At 48.2% G+C, this 17,361-nt stretch overlaps 1 pseudogene; it reads right to left on the reverse strand.

Moving 5' to 3' along the window:
• LOC138663666 (zinc finger protein 271-like) overlaps positions 1–16,222 on the reverse strand; it is a 127,535-nt pseudogene extending 111,313 nt beyond the window's left edge.
• Between the last annotated feature and the right edge of the window lie 1,139 nt (positions 16,223–17,361).

Here is a 17,361-nt window from a genome sequence, read left to right on the forward strand (position 1 = left end):
ACATGGATATTCAGGGTCTGTGCTCTTCAATGGATAATCTCGTTATAAATGTACAAAAAATTCAAGATACTATTGATCAGAAATCTATGTTAGAACCAAGAATTCCTATTCCTGATTTGTTTTTTGGAGATAGAACTAAGTTTCTAAGTTTCAAAAATAATTGTAAGCTATTTCTGGCCTTGAAACCTCATTCTTCTGGTAATCCTATTCAACAGGTTTTGATTATTATTTCTTTTTTGCGCGGCGACCCTCAAGACTGGGCTTTTTCTCTTGCGCCAGGAGACCCTGCATTGAGTAGTGTCGATGCGTTTTTCCTGGCGCTCGGATTGCTGTACGATGAGCCTAATTCAGTGGATCAGGCTGAGAAAAATTTGCTGGCTTTGTGCCAGGGTCAGGATGATATAGAAGTATATTGTCAGAAATTTAGGAAATGGTCAGTACTCACTCAGTGGAATGAATCTGCGCTGGCAGCTTTGTTCAGAAAGGGTCTCTCTGAGGCTCTTAAGGATGTCATGGTGGGATTTCCTATGCCTGCTGGTTTGAATGAGTCTTTGTCTTTGGCCATTCAGATCGGTCGACGCTTGCGCGAGCGTAAATCTGTGCACCATTTGGCGGTACTGCCTGAGGTTAAACCTGAGCCTATGCAGTGCGATAGGACTATGACTAGAGTTGAACGGCAGGAATACAGACGTCTGAATGGTCTGTGTTTCTACTGTGGTGATTCCACTCATGCTATTTCTGATTGTCCTAAGCGCACTAAGCGGTCCGCTAGGTCTGCCGTCATTGGTACTGTACAGTCCAAATTCCTTCTGTCCATTACCTTGATATGCTCTTTGTCGTCGTTTTCTGTCATGGCGTTTGTGGATTCGGGCGCTGCCCTGAATCTGATGGATTTGGATTATGCTAAACGTTGTGGGTTTTTCTTGGAGCCTTTGCGGTGTCCTATTCCATTGAGAGGAATTGATGCTACACCTTTGGCCAAGAATAAACCTCAATACTGGGCCCAGCTGACCATGTGCATGGCTCCTGCACATCAGGAAGTTATTCGCTTTCTGGTGTTGCATAATCTGCATGATGTGGTCGTGTTGGGGTTGCCATGGCTACAAACCCATAATCCAGTATTGGATTGGAATTCCATGTCGGTATCCAGCTGGGGTTGTCAGGGGGTACATGGTGATGTTCCATTTTTGTCGATTTCGTCATCCACCCCTTCTGAGGTCCCAGAGTTCTTGTCTGATTATCAGGATGTATTTGAAGAGCCCAAGTCCGATGCTCTACCTCCGCATAGGGATTGTGATTGTGCTATCAATTTGATTCCTGGTAGTAAATTCCCTAAAGGTCGATTATTTAATTTATCCGTGCCCGAACACGCCGCTATGCGCAGTTATGTGAAGGAATCCCTGGAGAAGGGACATATTCGCCCATCGTCATCACCACTGGGAGCAGGGTTCTTCTTTGTAGCCAAGAAGGATGGTTCGCTGAGACAGTGTATTGATTACCGCCTTCTTAATAAGATCACTGTTAAATTTCAGTATCCCTTGCCATTGTTATCTGACTTGTTTGCTCGGATTAAGGGGGCTAGTTGGTTCACTAAGATAGATCTTCGTGGTGCGTATAATCTGGTGAGAATCAGGCAAGGAGATGAATGGAAAACTGCATTCAATACGCCCGAGGGTCATTTTGAGTATCTAGTGATGCCGTTCGGACTTGCCAATGCTCCATCTGTGTTTCAGTCTTTTATGCATGACATCTTCCGTGAGTATCTGGATAAATTCCTGATTGTTTACTTGGATGACATTTTGATCTTCTCAGATGATTGGGAGTCTCATGTGAAGCAGGTCAGAATGGTTTTTCAGGTCCTGCGTGCTAACTCTTTGTTTGTGAAGGGATCAAAGTGTCTCTTCGGTGTGCAGAAAGTTTCATTTTTAGGGTTCATCTTTACCCCTTCTACTATCGAGATGGATCCAGTTAAGGTCCAAGCCATCCAGGATTGGATTCAGCCGACATCTCTGAAAAGTCTGCAAAAGTTCCTGGGCTTTGCTAATTTTTATCGTCGCTTCATCTGTAATTTTTCTAGCATTGCCAAACCATTGACCGATTTGACCAAGAAGGGTGCTGATTTGGTTAATTGGTCTTCTGCTGCTGTGGAAGCTTTTCAGGAGTTGAAGCGTCGTTTTTGTTCTGCCCCTGTGTTGTGTCAGCCAGATGTTTCTCTTCCGTTCCAGGTCGAGGTTGATGCTTCTGAGATTGGAGCAGGGGCGGTTTTGTCACAGAGAGGTTCTGATTGCTCAGTGATGAAACCATGTGCTTTCTTTTCCAGGAAGTTTTCGCCCGCTGAGCGTAATTATGATGTGGGCAATCGAGAGTTGCTGGCCATGAAGTGGGCATTCGAGGAGTGGAGTCATTGGCTTGAAGGAGCTAAGCATCGCGTGGTGGTATTGACTGATCATAAGAACTTGACTTATCTCGAGTCTGCCAAGCGCTTGAATCCTAGACAGGCCCGTTGGTCGTTATTTTTTGCCCGCTTCGACTTTGTGATTTCGTACCTTCCGGGCTCTAAAAATGTGAAGGCGGATGCTCTGTCTAGGAGTTTTGTGCCCGACTCTCCGGGTTTATCTGAGCCAGCGGGTATCCTCAAGGAAGGAGTCATTGTGTCTGCCATCTCCCCTGATTTGCGGCGGGTGCTGCAAAAATTTCAGGCGAATAAACCTGATCGTTGTCCAGCAGAGAAACTGTTCGTCCCTGATAGGTGGACTAATAAACTTATCTCTGAACTTCATTGTTCGGTGTTGGCTGGTCATCCTGGAATCTTTGGTACCAGAGAGTTAGTGGCTAGATCCTTCTGGTGGCCATCTCTGTCACGGGATGTACGTACTTTTGTGCAGTCCTGTGGGATTTGTGCTAGGGCTAAGCCCTGCTGTTCTCGTGCCAGTGGGTTGCTTTTGCCCTTGCCGGTCCCAAAGAGGCCTTGGACACATATTTCGATGGATTTCATTTCTGACCTTCCCCTTTCTCAAAAGATGTCAGTCATTTGGGTGGTCTGTGATCGCTTTTCTAAAATGGTCCATCTGGTGCCCTTGGCTAAATTGCCTTCCTCCTCTGATTTGGTACCTTTGTTCTTTCAGCATGTGGTTCGGTTGCATGGCATTCTTGAGAATATTGTTTCTGACAGAGGTTCCCAGTTTGTGTTAAGGTTTTGGCGAGCCTTTTGTGGTAGGATGGGCATTGACCTATCCTTTTCCTCGGCTTTCCATCCTCAGACTAATGGCCAGACCGAACGAACCAATCAGACCTTGGAAACATATCTGAGATGTTTTGTTTCTGCAGACCAGGATGATTGGGTGTCCTTTTTGCCGTTGGCTGAGTTCGCCCTTAATAATCGGGCCAGCTCGGCTACCTTGGTTTCTCCATTTTTTTGCAATTCTGGGTTCCATCCTCGTTTCTCTTCAGGACAGGTTGAGTCTTCGGACTGTCCTGGTGTGGATTCTGTGGTGGATAGGTTGCAGCAGATCTGGACTCAGGTAGTGGACAATTTGATCTTGTCCCAGGAGAAAGCTCAACTTTTCGCTAATCGCAGACGCCGTGTGGGTCCCCGACTTCGTGTTGGGGATCTGGTTTGGTTATCTTCTCGTCATATTCCTATGAAGGTTTCCTCTCCTAAATTTAAACCTCGTTTTATTGGTCCGTATAGGATTTCTGAGGTTCTCAATCCTGTGTCTTTTCGTTTGACCCTCCCAGACTCCTTTTCCATACATAATGTATTCCATAGGTCGTTGTTGCGGAGATACGTGGCACCTATGGTTCCATCTGTTGAGCCTCCTGCCCCGGTTTTGGTGGAGGGGGAATTGGAGTATATTGTGGAGAAGATTTTGGATTCTCGTGTTTCTAGACGGAAACTCCAGTATCTGGTTAAATGGAAGGGTTATGCTCAGGAAGATAATTCCTGGGTTTTTGCCTCTGATGTTCATGCTTCCGATCTTGTTCGTGCCTTTCATGCGGCTCATCCTGGTCGGCCTGGGGGCTCTGGTGAGGGTTCGGTGACCCCTCCTCAAGGGGGGGGGTACTGTTGTGAATTCTGTGGCTGAATTCACTCCTGTGGTCACAAGTGGTACTGCAGCTTCTGAGCTTCCTCCCTCAGGTGTTCTGGTGAGCTTGTTAACTGCTTCATTACTTAACTCCGCCTGATGCTGCTATCCTTGCTCCTTGTCAATGTTTCAGTGTTGGATCTGAGCTTCTCCTGATTGTTCCTGTGACCTGCTGCTCTGTATAGCTAAGTGCTTTTTGCTTTTTTGTTGCTTTTTTTCTGTCCAGCTTGTCTTTTGTTTTGCTGGAAGCTCTGAGACGCAAAGGGTGTACCGCCGTGCCGTTAGTTCGGCACGGTGGGTTTTTTTTTGCCCCCTTTGCGTGGTTTTGCTTTAGGGTTTTTTGTAGACTGCAAAGTTCGCTTTACTGTCCTCGCTCTGTCCTAGAATATCGGGCCCCACTTTGCTGAATCTATTTCATCCCTACGTTTTGTCTTTTCATCTTACTCACAGTCATTATATGTGGGGGGCTGCCTTTTCCTTTGGGGAATTTCTCTGGGGCAAGTCAGGCCTATTTTTCTATCTTCAGGCTAGCTAGTTTCTTAGGCTGTGCCGAGTTGCCTAGGTAGTTGTTAGGCGCAATCCACAGCCGCTTTTAGTTGTGTTTAGGATAGGATCAGGTGTGCAGTCTACAGAGTTTCCACGTCTCAGAGCTCGTTCTTGTATTTTTGGGTATTTGTCAGATCACTGTGTGCGCTCTGATCGCTAAGCACACTGTGTTTCTGGATTGCCTTCATAACACCTGTCATTAGCAAACATAACAGGGGCCATACTGTTTGTGCTGCTGTATATGGGGCCCATACTGTTTGTGCTGCTGTATATGGGGGCCATACTGTTTGTGCTGCTGTATATGGGGCCCATACTGTTTGTGCTGCTGTATATGGGGCCCATACTGTTTGTGCAGCACTATATGGGGCCATACTGTTTGTGCTGTAGTATATGGGGCCCATACTGTTTGTGCTGCAGTATATGGGGCCCATAATGTTTGTGCTGCAGTATATGGGGCCATAATGTTTGTGCTGCAGTATATGGGGCCATAATGTTTGTGCAGCACTATATGGTGCAAGTGTCTGTATGGGGCATTGCCCATCATATGTATCATGGAACCCGCCAGCTGTAATGCCCCATGCAGATGGCCTTATTATATATATGTATACTACAGTATTGGGTAAAAATGAGTTAATTATATTAGTCCGGCCCTCTAAAACCATCCAAATTTCTCATGCGGCCCCATGGCAAAATTAATTGCCCACCCCTGTCATAGACTCATCTTCCATAACGCTAATTCTCGTCTCATTTACTGACACTGGAATCGGCATTAGCAATACTGCAGGAGATATTCATTACACGTGACAGGAGAAATAACTACTTCATGATGAGGACGACATCTTCATCTACTACGGCTCTAGACACATATTTGGCCAGAGTCCGTCACTGACTCCATCATGACGACCGGCCATCTATATACATAATTGTCTAAGGGGTACTTCCGTCTGTCTGTCTTTCTGTCACGGTTATTCGTTCGCTGATTGGTCTCGGCAGCTGCCTGTCATGGCTGCCGTGACCAATCAGCGACGGCCATAGTCCGATTAGTCCCTCCCCTACACTCACTGCCCAGCGCCCGCTCCATAATCCTCTCCACTCACCGCTCACACAGGGTTAATGGCATCGGTAACGGCCCGCGGTGTAACGGACTCCATCACCGCTGCTATTAACCCTGTGTGTCCCCAACTATTTACTATTGATGCTGCTTATGCAGCATCAATAGTAAAAATATGTCATGTTCAAAATAATAAAAAAAAACAAAAAACCTGCTATACTCACCATCCGCCGCCTTTCTCGCTCCTCGCCATGCTCCCGGGACCGCTCCATTGCAAGCGGCAGCTTCCGGTGAGGTCCCGTCCCAGGGCTGGTGTGCGACAAGGACCTGCCGTGACGTCACGGTCATGTGACCGCGACGTCATCATAGGTCCTGCTCACACCAGCCCTGGCACCGAAAGCTGCCGCTTGCAATGGAGCGGTCTCGGGATCGTGGCGAGGAGCGAGAAAGGCGGCGGCGGATGGTGAATATAGCAGGACTTCAACGGGCTATAGGTGAGTATGTTTATTTATTTTTTTTAAGTCTCTATACTACGTGGCTCTGTGCTGGCCAATATACTACGTGGCTCTGCTATATACTATGTGGCTGGGCAATATACTACATGACAGGGCAATATACCGTACTACGTGGGCTGTGCTATATACTATGTGGCTGGGCAATACGTGGCTGGGCAATATACTACGTGGCTGGGCAATATACTACGTGGCTGGGCAATATACTACGTGGCTGGGCAATATACTATGTCGCTGGGCAATATACTATGTCGCTGGGCAATATACTACGTGGCTGAGCAATATACTACGTGGCTGGGCAATATACTACGTGGCTGAGCAATATACTACGTGGGCTGGGCAATATACTACGTGGACATGCATATTCTAGAATACCCGATGCGTTAGAATCGGGCCACCATCTAGTCTACTATATAATTGTCTAAGGGTCACTTCCGTCTGTCCTTCTTTCTTTCTTTCTTTCTGATTCATTCGCTGATTGGTCTCGACAGCTGCCTGTCATGGCTGCCGCGACCAATCAGCGACGGCCACAGTCCGATTAGTCCCTCCCTACTCCCCTGCAGTCAGTGCCAGCTCCATGCTCCCCGCAGTCACCGCTCACACAGGGTTAATGCCAGTGGTAACGGACCGCGTTATGCCGCGGGTAACTCACTCCGTTACCGCCGCTATTAACCCTGTGTGACCAAGTTTTTACTATTGACACTGCCTATGCAGCGTCAATTGTAAAAGGATCTAATGTTAAAAATAATAAAAAAAATTATTATATACTCACCTTTCCCACTTCTCCCGACGCACCGGTGACCTCTCCATGCAAGCGGCAGGTTCTGGTGCCAACGATGGTATGGGAGAAGGACCTGCCATGACATCACGGTCATGTGACCGCGACGTCATCACAGGCCCTGCGCGAAGAAGCTGCGGTACCATGGGACAGGCAGGGACAGCGTCAGGAGCAGGTGATTATTTCATATTCACCTGTCCGCGTTCCATCTGCCGGGCGCCGCTCCGTCTTCCCGTCCTCTTGCAGTGACTGTGCAGGTCAGAGGGCGCGATGACGCATTAGTGTGCGCACCGCCCTCTGCTTGAACAGTCACTGCGGAGAGACGGGACGATGAGGATCAGCAATGAGAGGTGAGTATGTGATTTTTTTTTTTATTGCAGCAGCAGCAGCATTACATGTGGCACAATACTGTATGAAGCATCTATGGGGCCATAAAGACCTGCATGGAGCATTAAATGGGGCATCTATGGGGGCATAACTGCATGGAGCATTATATGGGGCATCTATGGGGCCATAAATGCATGGAGCATTATATGGGACATCTATGGGGCCATAATGAACTGCATGGAGCATTATATGGGACATCTATAGGGCCATAACTGCATGGAGCATTATATGGGGCATCTATGGGGCCATAATGAACTGCATGGAGCATTATATGGGGCATCTATGGGGCCATAACTGTATGGAGCATTATATGGAGCATCTATGGGGCCATAATGAACTGCATGGAGCATTATATGGGGCATCTATGGGGCCATAACTGTATGGAGCATTATATGGAGCATCTATGGGGCCATAATGAACTGCATGGAGCATTATATGGGACATCTATGGGGCCATAATGAACTGCATGGAGCATTATATGGGGCACCTATGGGGCCATAACTGCATGGAGCATTATATGGGGCATCTATGGGGCCATAACTGCATGGAGCATTATATGGGGCATCTATGGGACCATAACTGCATGGAGTATTATATGCGGCATCTATGGGGCCATAACTGCATGGAGCATTATATGGGTCATCTATGGGGCCATAATGAACTGCGTGGAGCATTATATGGGACATCTATGGGGCGATAACTGCATGGAGCATTATATGGAGCATCTATGGGGCCATAACTGCATGGAGCATTATATGGGGCATCTATGGGGCCATAACTGCATTGAGCATTATATGGGGCATCTATGGGGCCATAACTGCATGGAGCATTATACTACGTGACTGGTCAATATACTACGTGACTGGGCAATATACTACGTGGACATACATGTTCTAGAATACCCGATGCGTTAGAATCGGGCCACCATCTAGTTAATGATAAGCTAATATACTCAGCACTCGAGATTTCCCAAGAATGCTTGGGTGTCCTCCGAGTAATTGTAAGTACTCAGAGATTTAGTTTTCAGCGCCACAGCTGAATGATTTACAGCTGCTAACCAGCATGAGTACATGTGGGTGTTGCTTAGGAATCCCCACATGTAATCAAGCTGGCTAATAGTACAAATACTCGGAGGACACCCGAGAGTGCTCGGGAAATCTCGAGTACCGAGTATACTCGCTCATCACCACCGGCCGTCTATATGAATGTTTCCCATATTCCCCGCACTGTAATCTTCTATCACGTTAGATCTCATGTCTGATTAACAAACAGAAGTTTGAGGCTTTTAACAAAGCTTTTTTGTTTGCACAAATACCGTGGACAGAAATGACCTGATCTTAAACTCTTCATGTACAGTGTTTTATGGGGTTTATTTCTGGCCTTAGGCTGTCCTATATTACCAGAAAAACACCAGAAAAAAAATAGATATTAAAATGTTTCTATAGAAAATTGGCATCAACTATTCTTATAAAAACAGGGATTTTTGTGTAGTCACCGCAAAATCCTTTTCTCCGAGCCACTCATTGGGGGAAACAGGACCATGGGTGTATGCTGCTGCTGCTATGAGGCTGACACGAAGTGAATATAACAATATTTGCTGCTCCTCCTCTGCAGTATACACCTACCACTGGCTCCAGCTCAATCCAGTTCAGCGACAAAGCAGTAGGAGATTAAAATCATCAAATACGGATGCAGCATGTCAAACCAAAGAACAAACAGAGCCATCAGGCCAATACAGTGGGTGACGTGTCCCCCAATGAGTGGCCCAGAGAAAAAGATTTTATGGTGAGTACACAAAAATCCCAGTTTCTCCTTCACCTCATTGTTGGACACAGGACCATGGGACGTCCCAAAGCAGTCCCTGGGTGGGAACAGACAGGACACACAACCTTATGTACCAACAGCTCAGAGATGCGTTACCGCTGTCTGAAAGATCCGTCTTCCCAGACTTGCATCTGCTGAAGGCTGAGTGTGACTATTGTAGTGCTACAAGACGGTGTGCAGACTGGACCACTGACGCCTGGTGCCGAATGATCCAGGAAACATCCAAATGAATGAAGTGTGCCCTAATCCCACTGGAGTAGGCTTGCCTCTGATCCAGTAAGACTCCTGAATAGTTGTACAAAAAAAAATTACCAGAACATAGATGTACAAAGCAGGGACAGTACAGATGCAGCTGCAACAAAACCCTGAGAGTTCAACCTCTTGCTGCTGTCAAAAGCAAACATGGCATCTCAGAAAGTGTGACAGAGTTCGGCTGAATGCCTTCCGCCCCCAAGTACTTGATAGTATGGGGCAACCTAGTTACTACGATACTTACTACGATACTTACATGCCTAATAATGGTGTCTGGGCCTGCAATGTACGAAGGTCTATTAGGCCTGGCCAGAGGCAGCGTCCAATAAGTTATATTTTAATGCCCCCATACACATTAGACTAAAGTTACTCTTGCCTTTTTTAATTTATTCTTGACTGTTTTTGGGACGCTTCACTTTTTATTTTTTTATTTTTGACGGTTTTTGTTTTAAGGGCAGAGACTCACTGCCGTATTTCTCGTGCAATAATCGCATCGCACTGCATGGACTGGCCGGATCCTCTCCTGACCCAAGCATGACAGCATGATGGATTACTATGCCGCTGTCAAGCTCAGGTCAGGACAGCCAGTACAAGTTTTACAATGCCATTCTCGCACGTGAAATACGGGACCACACAACAGTGTGTGATGCGATAAACTCCTGCGAGTTTCTCGCATCCCACACGGTTGTGTGATCCCGGCCTAAAGTGCATTGTTTAATAATTTTTTTTCCCTATTCACAGTGATCAAAGTCAAAACCCGTTGGCGTTCGATGAAGGATCGCTTCAACAAGGACCTGAGACAGGAGATCCAAGTTCGCAGTGGGGCTGCAGCAAGGATAGGGAAATACAAGTACCACCGGCTGCTCGCTTTCCTGAGGCCTGTCCTTGCTCAGAGAACGTAAGTATTTTTGTGTTGTATTCACTAATCTGAATTTTTCTATTCCACAGGAGTTGGTGCTTTTACATATTATTATTTTTTGGTAGTAATGTTTTACTTTTCTTTTCACAGACCCTGTAGTGGCACCCTCAATCCTGGATCGTCCTCTGGAGCGGTCCCTCATCGAACAGCCACGGACCCGTCCCAGCCATCCACCACCGAAGCAGCAAGTGGGCCGGCGTCAAAGGCTGGAGAACAGGCAGCTGGTCCTTCAGGTGTTACCCTGCCCCAGTCCACTGCCTCTTTTTTTGGGGATCTTCCTGCCAGCGGCAGAAGGCCTCGGACAGGTCACTCATACCTGAGTTTATTCACTTGAGCTTGGCCTTCCAGAATGGCTGAAAGGCGCTGAGAGATAGACTGGCAAGTGGTCTGATCCATATTAACACACTTTTCCCGGATGTCAACCAACGCTTTAACCTCTGGGCTCTGCGGCCCTGGACTGAATATTGTCCTTGTGTTGTTACTATTTATTTTGTATATAATGTATTTCAATGTTTTAGTTTTATATAGTAATTTGTATTTTCATTATTAATGCAAACGTAAAGGGTCGCCAGTCATGTGACATCTCATGTTATGGATTAGGTACCAGTGACATGTAACATTAGAATAGTGACTGCAGCTCTGGAGGTGACTGGAGGATAAGACAATGTAAAATCAGAATAGTGACTGCAGCTATAGATGTGACTGGAGGATAGACACGATGTAATGGCAGAATAGTGACTGCAGCTCTGGAGGTGACTGTCTCTCCCCATGTGTGCTGTCTCCAACCCCATTTGTGCTGTCTCCACCCCCCTGTGCCTGGTCTCTCTCCCCAAGTGTGCTCCCTTATCCCCCTATTCCTGGTTTCTCTCCCCATGTATGCTCTCTTATCCCCCTGTGCTTGGTCTCTCTCCCCATGTGTGCTCTCTTAGCCCCCTGTGCCTGGTCTCTCTCCCCATGTGTGCTCTCTTATCCCCCTGTGCCTGGTCTCTCTCCCCATGTGTGCTCTCTTCTCCCAGTACCTGATCTCTCTCCCCATGTGTGCTCTCTCTTCTCCCCTGTGCCTGGTCTCTCTCATGTGTGCTCTCTATCCTCCTGTGCCTGGTCTCTCTACCCATGTGTGCTCATTCCCCTGTGCCTGGTCTCTCTACCCATGTGTGCTCATCCCCCTGTGCCTGGTCTCTCTCCCCATGTGAGCTCTCTATCCCCCTGTGCCTAGTTGCTCTCCTTCCTATGCACTCCTCTCTCCTCTGCATGTCTCCCCGAAGGTTCGCTCTCCCTCTTATGCAATCCTCTCCCCCCTGCATGTCTCTCTCCATGGGTTGCTCTCCCTCCTATGCACTCCTCTCCCCCTTCAAGTTTCTCTCCACATGGGTCGCTCTCCCTCCTATGCACTACTGTCCCCCCAGCATGTCTCTCCCCATGGGTCGCTCTCACTCCTATCCTATGCACTCCTCTTCCCCCTTCAAGTTTCTCTCCACATGGGTCGCTCTCCCTCCTATGCACTCCTCTCCCCCCTGCAAGTTTCTCTCCCCATGGGTCGATCTCCATCCTATGCACTCCTCTCCCCCCTGCATGTCTCTCCCCATGGGTCGATCTCCCTCCTATGCACTCCTCTCCCCACTGCATGTCTCTCCCCATGGGTCGCTCTGACTCCTATGCACTCCTCTCTCCCCTTCAAGTCTCTCCCCATGGGTCGCTCTCCCTCCTATGCACTCCTCTCCCCCCTGCAAGTTTCTCTCCCCATGGGTCGATCTCCCTCCTATGCACTCCTCTCCCCCCTGCAAGTTTCTCTCCCCATGGGTCGATCTCCCTCCTATGCACTCCTCTCCCCATGGGTCGCTCTCACTCCTATCCTATGCACTCCTCTTCCCCCTTCAAGTTTCTCTCCACATGGGTCGCTCTCCCTCCTATGCACTCCTCTCCCCCCTTCAAGTCTCTCCCCATGGGTCGATCTCCCTCCTATGCACTCCTCTCCCCCCTGCATGTCTCTCCCATGGGTCACTCTCTTTCCTATGCACTCCTCTCCCCCTGGGCGCTCTCCCCCATCCCATGTTCAGAGCACAGTGTGTGACTATCACACTCCTGCACTCTGAACACTGCAGGCTGGCAATGAGCGGTGATTTAGCATCGCTGGTCGCCGTGCACTGCCAATACTCCTCTCTCCCTGCCACCTCCTGTCCTAGGTCACATCTCTCCAGTCTCCTCCTATAACCGCGCGGCTCACATTGAGCTGAGCAGTTATAGGGGAAAAGTGGAGTTCACAGAATACACTGTGGGCTCCAGAAAAATGGGTCCGATCTCCCCCCTCTGCTGTGATCTGGACAGCCCAGGGGGCGTGCTCAGATCACAGAAGGGAGCAGCTCAATGGAAGGTATAGGGTCGGCGGGCGACCGCTGCCTCCTATGCCTAGGGCTGCCATATTTGCAGAGTTTAAGTGTCACGCAGCGATTCTTACACTCCAGCAAAGCAAAATGGCAGCCCCCAGGGTCCGCAAAAATAATAATTAAAAAAAAAATATTAAAGTTAAAAAATGTAATTTTGTATTGAAAACAATCATTTTTAATACAAAAAAAATTGCAGCACCTTCCCTTTAGGCAGGCCTCCTGGCCCCAGCTAAGGACCTCATCCTGCTGCACACCATAGCAAAGTTTTATCCCTTTAATTATATCTCATAGGTCCTGGGGTCATTAGTATCTGCACCAAGAATGGGGCAAAGTGAGTATTTATTAGTCTCTTCCTGCAGTTGTCTGAATGGAGCTAATGTGGAACCAGCTAAGCCACATTCTGTCCACAGCTGTTACGTCACCGTTCACACCACACAGAGACCCCAAAAGAGTCTGAAGGGGTTAATGTCACCCGTGTCCAGTAATGGGGAATCTCCATATACAGGGTCGGCTTGAGGGTTTTGTGGGAGCCCTGTGAAAGAGTCTCAGTCAGACCCGATTACACATACCACAATTCATGATACACAGATACAGCAGAGAAATATAGATACAGTACAATGACAAAATTGTCACATTCCTTATATTACATGAGTGATATCAATAGCTCAGAAACCAGACAGTATAGTCCTCCATAGAGTATTATGGGCACCACATATTGCTCCATACAGTACTATGGGAACCACATAGTCCTCCATACAGTATTATGGGCAACCACATAGTCCTCCATACAGGATTATGGGCAACCACATAGTCCGCCATACAGTATTATGGGCACCGCATAATGCTCCATACAGTATTATGGGCACCGCATAGTCCTCCATACAGTATTATGGGCACCGCATAATGCTCCATACAGTATTATGGGCACCGCATAATGCTCCATACAGTACTATGGGCACCACATAGTCCTCCATACAGTATTATGGGCACCACATAGTCCTCCATACAGTATTATGGGCACCGCATAGTCCTTCATACAGTATTATGGGCACCACATAATGCTCCATACAGTATTATGGACACCACATAGTCCTCCATACAGTATTATGGGCACTGCATAGTCCTTCATACAGTATTATGGGCACCACATAGTCCTCCATACAGTATTATGGGCACCACATAATGCTCCATACAGTACTATGGACACCACATAGTCCTCCATACAGTATTATGGGCACCACATAGTCCTCCATACAGTATTATGGGCACCTCATAGTCCTCCATACGGTATTATGGGCCCTACATAGTCCTTCATACAGTATTATGAGCCACCACATAGTCCTCCATACAGTATTATGGACACCGCATAATGCTCCATACAGTACTATGGGCACCACATAGTCCTCCATACAGTATTATGGGCAACCACATAGTCCTCCATACAGTATTATGGACACCGCATAATGCTCCATACAGTACTATGGGCACCACATAGTCCTCCATACAGTATTATGGGCAACCACATAGTCCTCCACACAGTATTATGGGCACCGCATATTGCTCCATACGGTATTATGGGCAACCACATAGACCTCCATATAGTATTATGGGCAACCACATAGTCCTCCATACAGTATAATAATAATAATAATTTTATTTCTATAGCGCCAACATATTCCGCAGCGCTTTACAAATTATAGAGGCATTGTACAGACAATAGACATTACAGCATAACAGAAATCACAGTTCAAAATAGATACCATACCATACTGCTCCATACAGTACTATGGGCACCACATAGTCCTCCATACAGTATTATGGGCAACCACATAGTCCTCCGTACAGTATTATGGGCACCGAATATTGCTCCATATAGTACTATGGGCACCACATAGTCCTACATACAGTATTATGGGCAACTACATAGTCCGCCATACAGTATTATGGGCACCACATAGTCCTCCATACAGTACTATGGGCACCACATAGTCCTCCATACAGTATTATGGGCACCACATAGTCCCTCATACAGTATTATGGGCACCACATAGTCCCTCATACAGTATTATGAGCACCACATAGTCCTCCATACAGTATTATGGGCACTGCATAATGCTCCATACAGTATTATGGACACCACATAGACCTTCATAGAGTATTGCATAATGCTCCATACGGTATTAGGGGCACCACATAGTTCTCCATACGGTATTAGGGGCACCACATAGTCCTCCATACGGTATTATGGGCAACCATAGTCCTCCATACTGTATTATGGACCCTACATAGTCCTTCATACGGTATTATGGGCACCGCATAGTCCTCCATACAGTATTATGGGCACCGCATAATGCTCCATACAGTATTATGGACACCACATAGTCCTTCATACAGTATTGCATAATGCTCCATACGGTATTAGGGGTACCACATAGTCCTTCATACGGTATTATGGGCAACCATAGTCCTCCATACTGTATTATGGGCCCTACATAGTCCTTCATACGGTATTATGGGCACTACATAGTCCTCCATACGGTATTATGGGCACCACATAGTCCTCCATACAGTATTAAGGGCACCACATAGTCCTCTACACAGTATTATGGGCAACCACATAGTCCTCTACACAGTATTATGGGCCCTACATAGTCCTTAATACAGTATTTTGTGCCCTACATAGTCCCTCATACAGTATTATGGGCACCACATATTGCTCCACACATAATGAGCCTCATATAATGCTCCATATAGCATATGACTGACTCCAGTATATAATAATAATAATCTTTATTTTTATATAGCGCTAACATATTCCTCAGCGCTTTACAGTTTGCACACATTATCATCGCTGTCCCCGTTGGGGCTCACAATCTAAATTCCCTATCAGTATGCCTTTGGATTGTGGGAAGAAACCGGAGAACCCGGAGGAAACCCACACAAACACAGAGAGAACATACAAACTCTTTGCAGATGTTTTCCTTGGTGGGATTTGAACCCAGGACTCCAGCGCTGCTGTGCTAACCACTGAGCCACCGTGCTGCCCGTATGATGGGCCCCATGTGATGCTCCAGGAAAAAAAAAAAAGAAATACTAACCTCTCCTCCGACTTCACAGTGTCGGTGTCCTCCAGCTCTCTGCGCCATGACTGCTCAGGCAGAGGACGCACAGACGTGACGTCAACGCAGCCTCTCACCTGAAACGTCACAGTCAGAAGATGCAGAAGACGCTGCAGCGGTGGAGCAGGGAGAGGTAAGTATCACAGGTGCCGGGGCCCTGGGCAAGTGAGGGGGGTCCCACTCCTGGGCGCCGCCACAGGGCTCCCATAGCGCCGGTGTCCCTGACGGTGAGAGGCCCCTCCGCTTGCTCAGGGCCCCGATGGCTGCCTGGGTGCTGACGCCGACCCTGTCCAGATTGTCCACCTACCTCCACCTGCAGAGCCGCACTCCACATATATATACACGGCTGCTCTGTGCGCACAGGACCTGTGATGAGGTCACAGGAGGGGAGGAGTCAGGAGTCACATGATCAGGGGCCTCAGTGTACTGTATGCAGGAGTCAGTGTATGCAGGATGTAGCAGAGCCGTGTGTATGAGTACGGAGCGGAGACGCATGTGTATGAGGTGTATGGAGCGGAGCCATGTGTGTACAAGGTGTACGGAGCAGAGCCGTGTGTGTACGAGGTGTACGGAGCAGAGCTGTGTGTGTACGAGGTGTACGGAGCAGAGCCGTGTGTACGAGGTGTACGGAGCAGAGCCGTGTGTGTATGAGGTGTACGGAGCAAAGTCGTGTGTGTACGAGGTGTACGGAGCGGAGCTGTGTGTGTACAATGTGTACGGAGCGGAGCCGCGTGTACGAGGTGTATGGAGCGGAGCTGTGTGTGTGCAAGGTGTACGGAGCAGAGTCGTGTGTACGAGGTGTACGGAGCGGAGCCGTGTGTGTACGAGGTGTACGGAGCGGACCCGTGTGTGTACGAGGTGTACGGAGCGGAGCCGTGTGTGTACGAGGTGTACGGACCGAGGCCGTGTGTGTACAAGGTGTACGGAGCAGAGTCGTGTGTGTACGAGGTGTATGGAGCGGAGCCGTGTGTGTACGAGGTGTACGGAGCGGAGGCGGGTGTGTACGAGGTGTACGGACCGGGGCCGTGTGTGTACGATGTGTACGGAGCGGAGCCGTTTGTGTACAAGGTGTACGGAGCAGAGTCGTGTGTGTACGAGGTGTACGGAGCGGAACCGTGTGTGTACGAGGTGTATGGAGCAGAGTCGTGTGTGTACGAGGTGTACGGAGCAGAGTCGTGTGTGTACGGAGCGGAACCGTGTGTGTACGAGGTGTATGGAGTGGAGCTGTGTGTGTATGAGGTGTACAAAGCCACGTGTGTGTGAAGTGTAAGGAGCGGAGCCATGTTGGTGATTAGGTTATGAAGCGGAGCCATGGGTGTAGTATGTGTACGGAGCCGTATGTGTACGAGGTGTACGGAGCAGAGTCGTGTGTGTACGAGGTGTACGGAGCGGAGCCGTGTGTGTACGAGGTGTACGGAGCGGAGCCGTGTGTGTACGAGGTGTACGGAGCAGAGCCGTGTGTGTACGAGGTGTACGGAGCAGAGCCATGTGTGTACAATGTGTA

Source organism: Ranitomeya imitator, chromosome 2 (genome assembly GCF_032444005.1).
Source record: "Ranitomeya imitator isolate aRanImi1 chromosome 2, aRanImi1.pri, whole genome shotgun sequence".
Taxonomy (NCBI): Eukaryota; Metazoa; Chordata; class Amphibia; order Anura; family Dendrobatidae; genus Ranitomeya; species Ranitomeya imitator.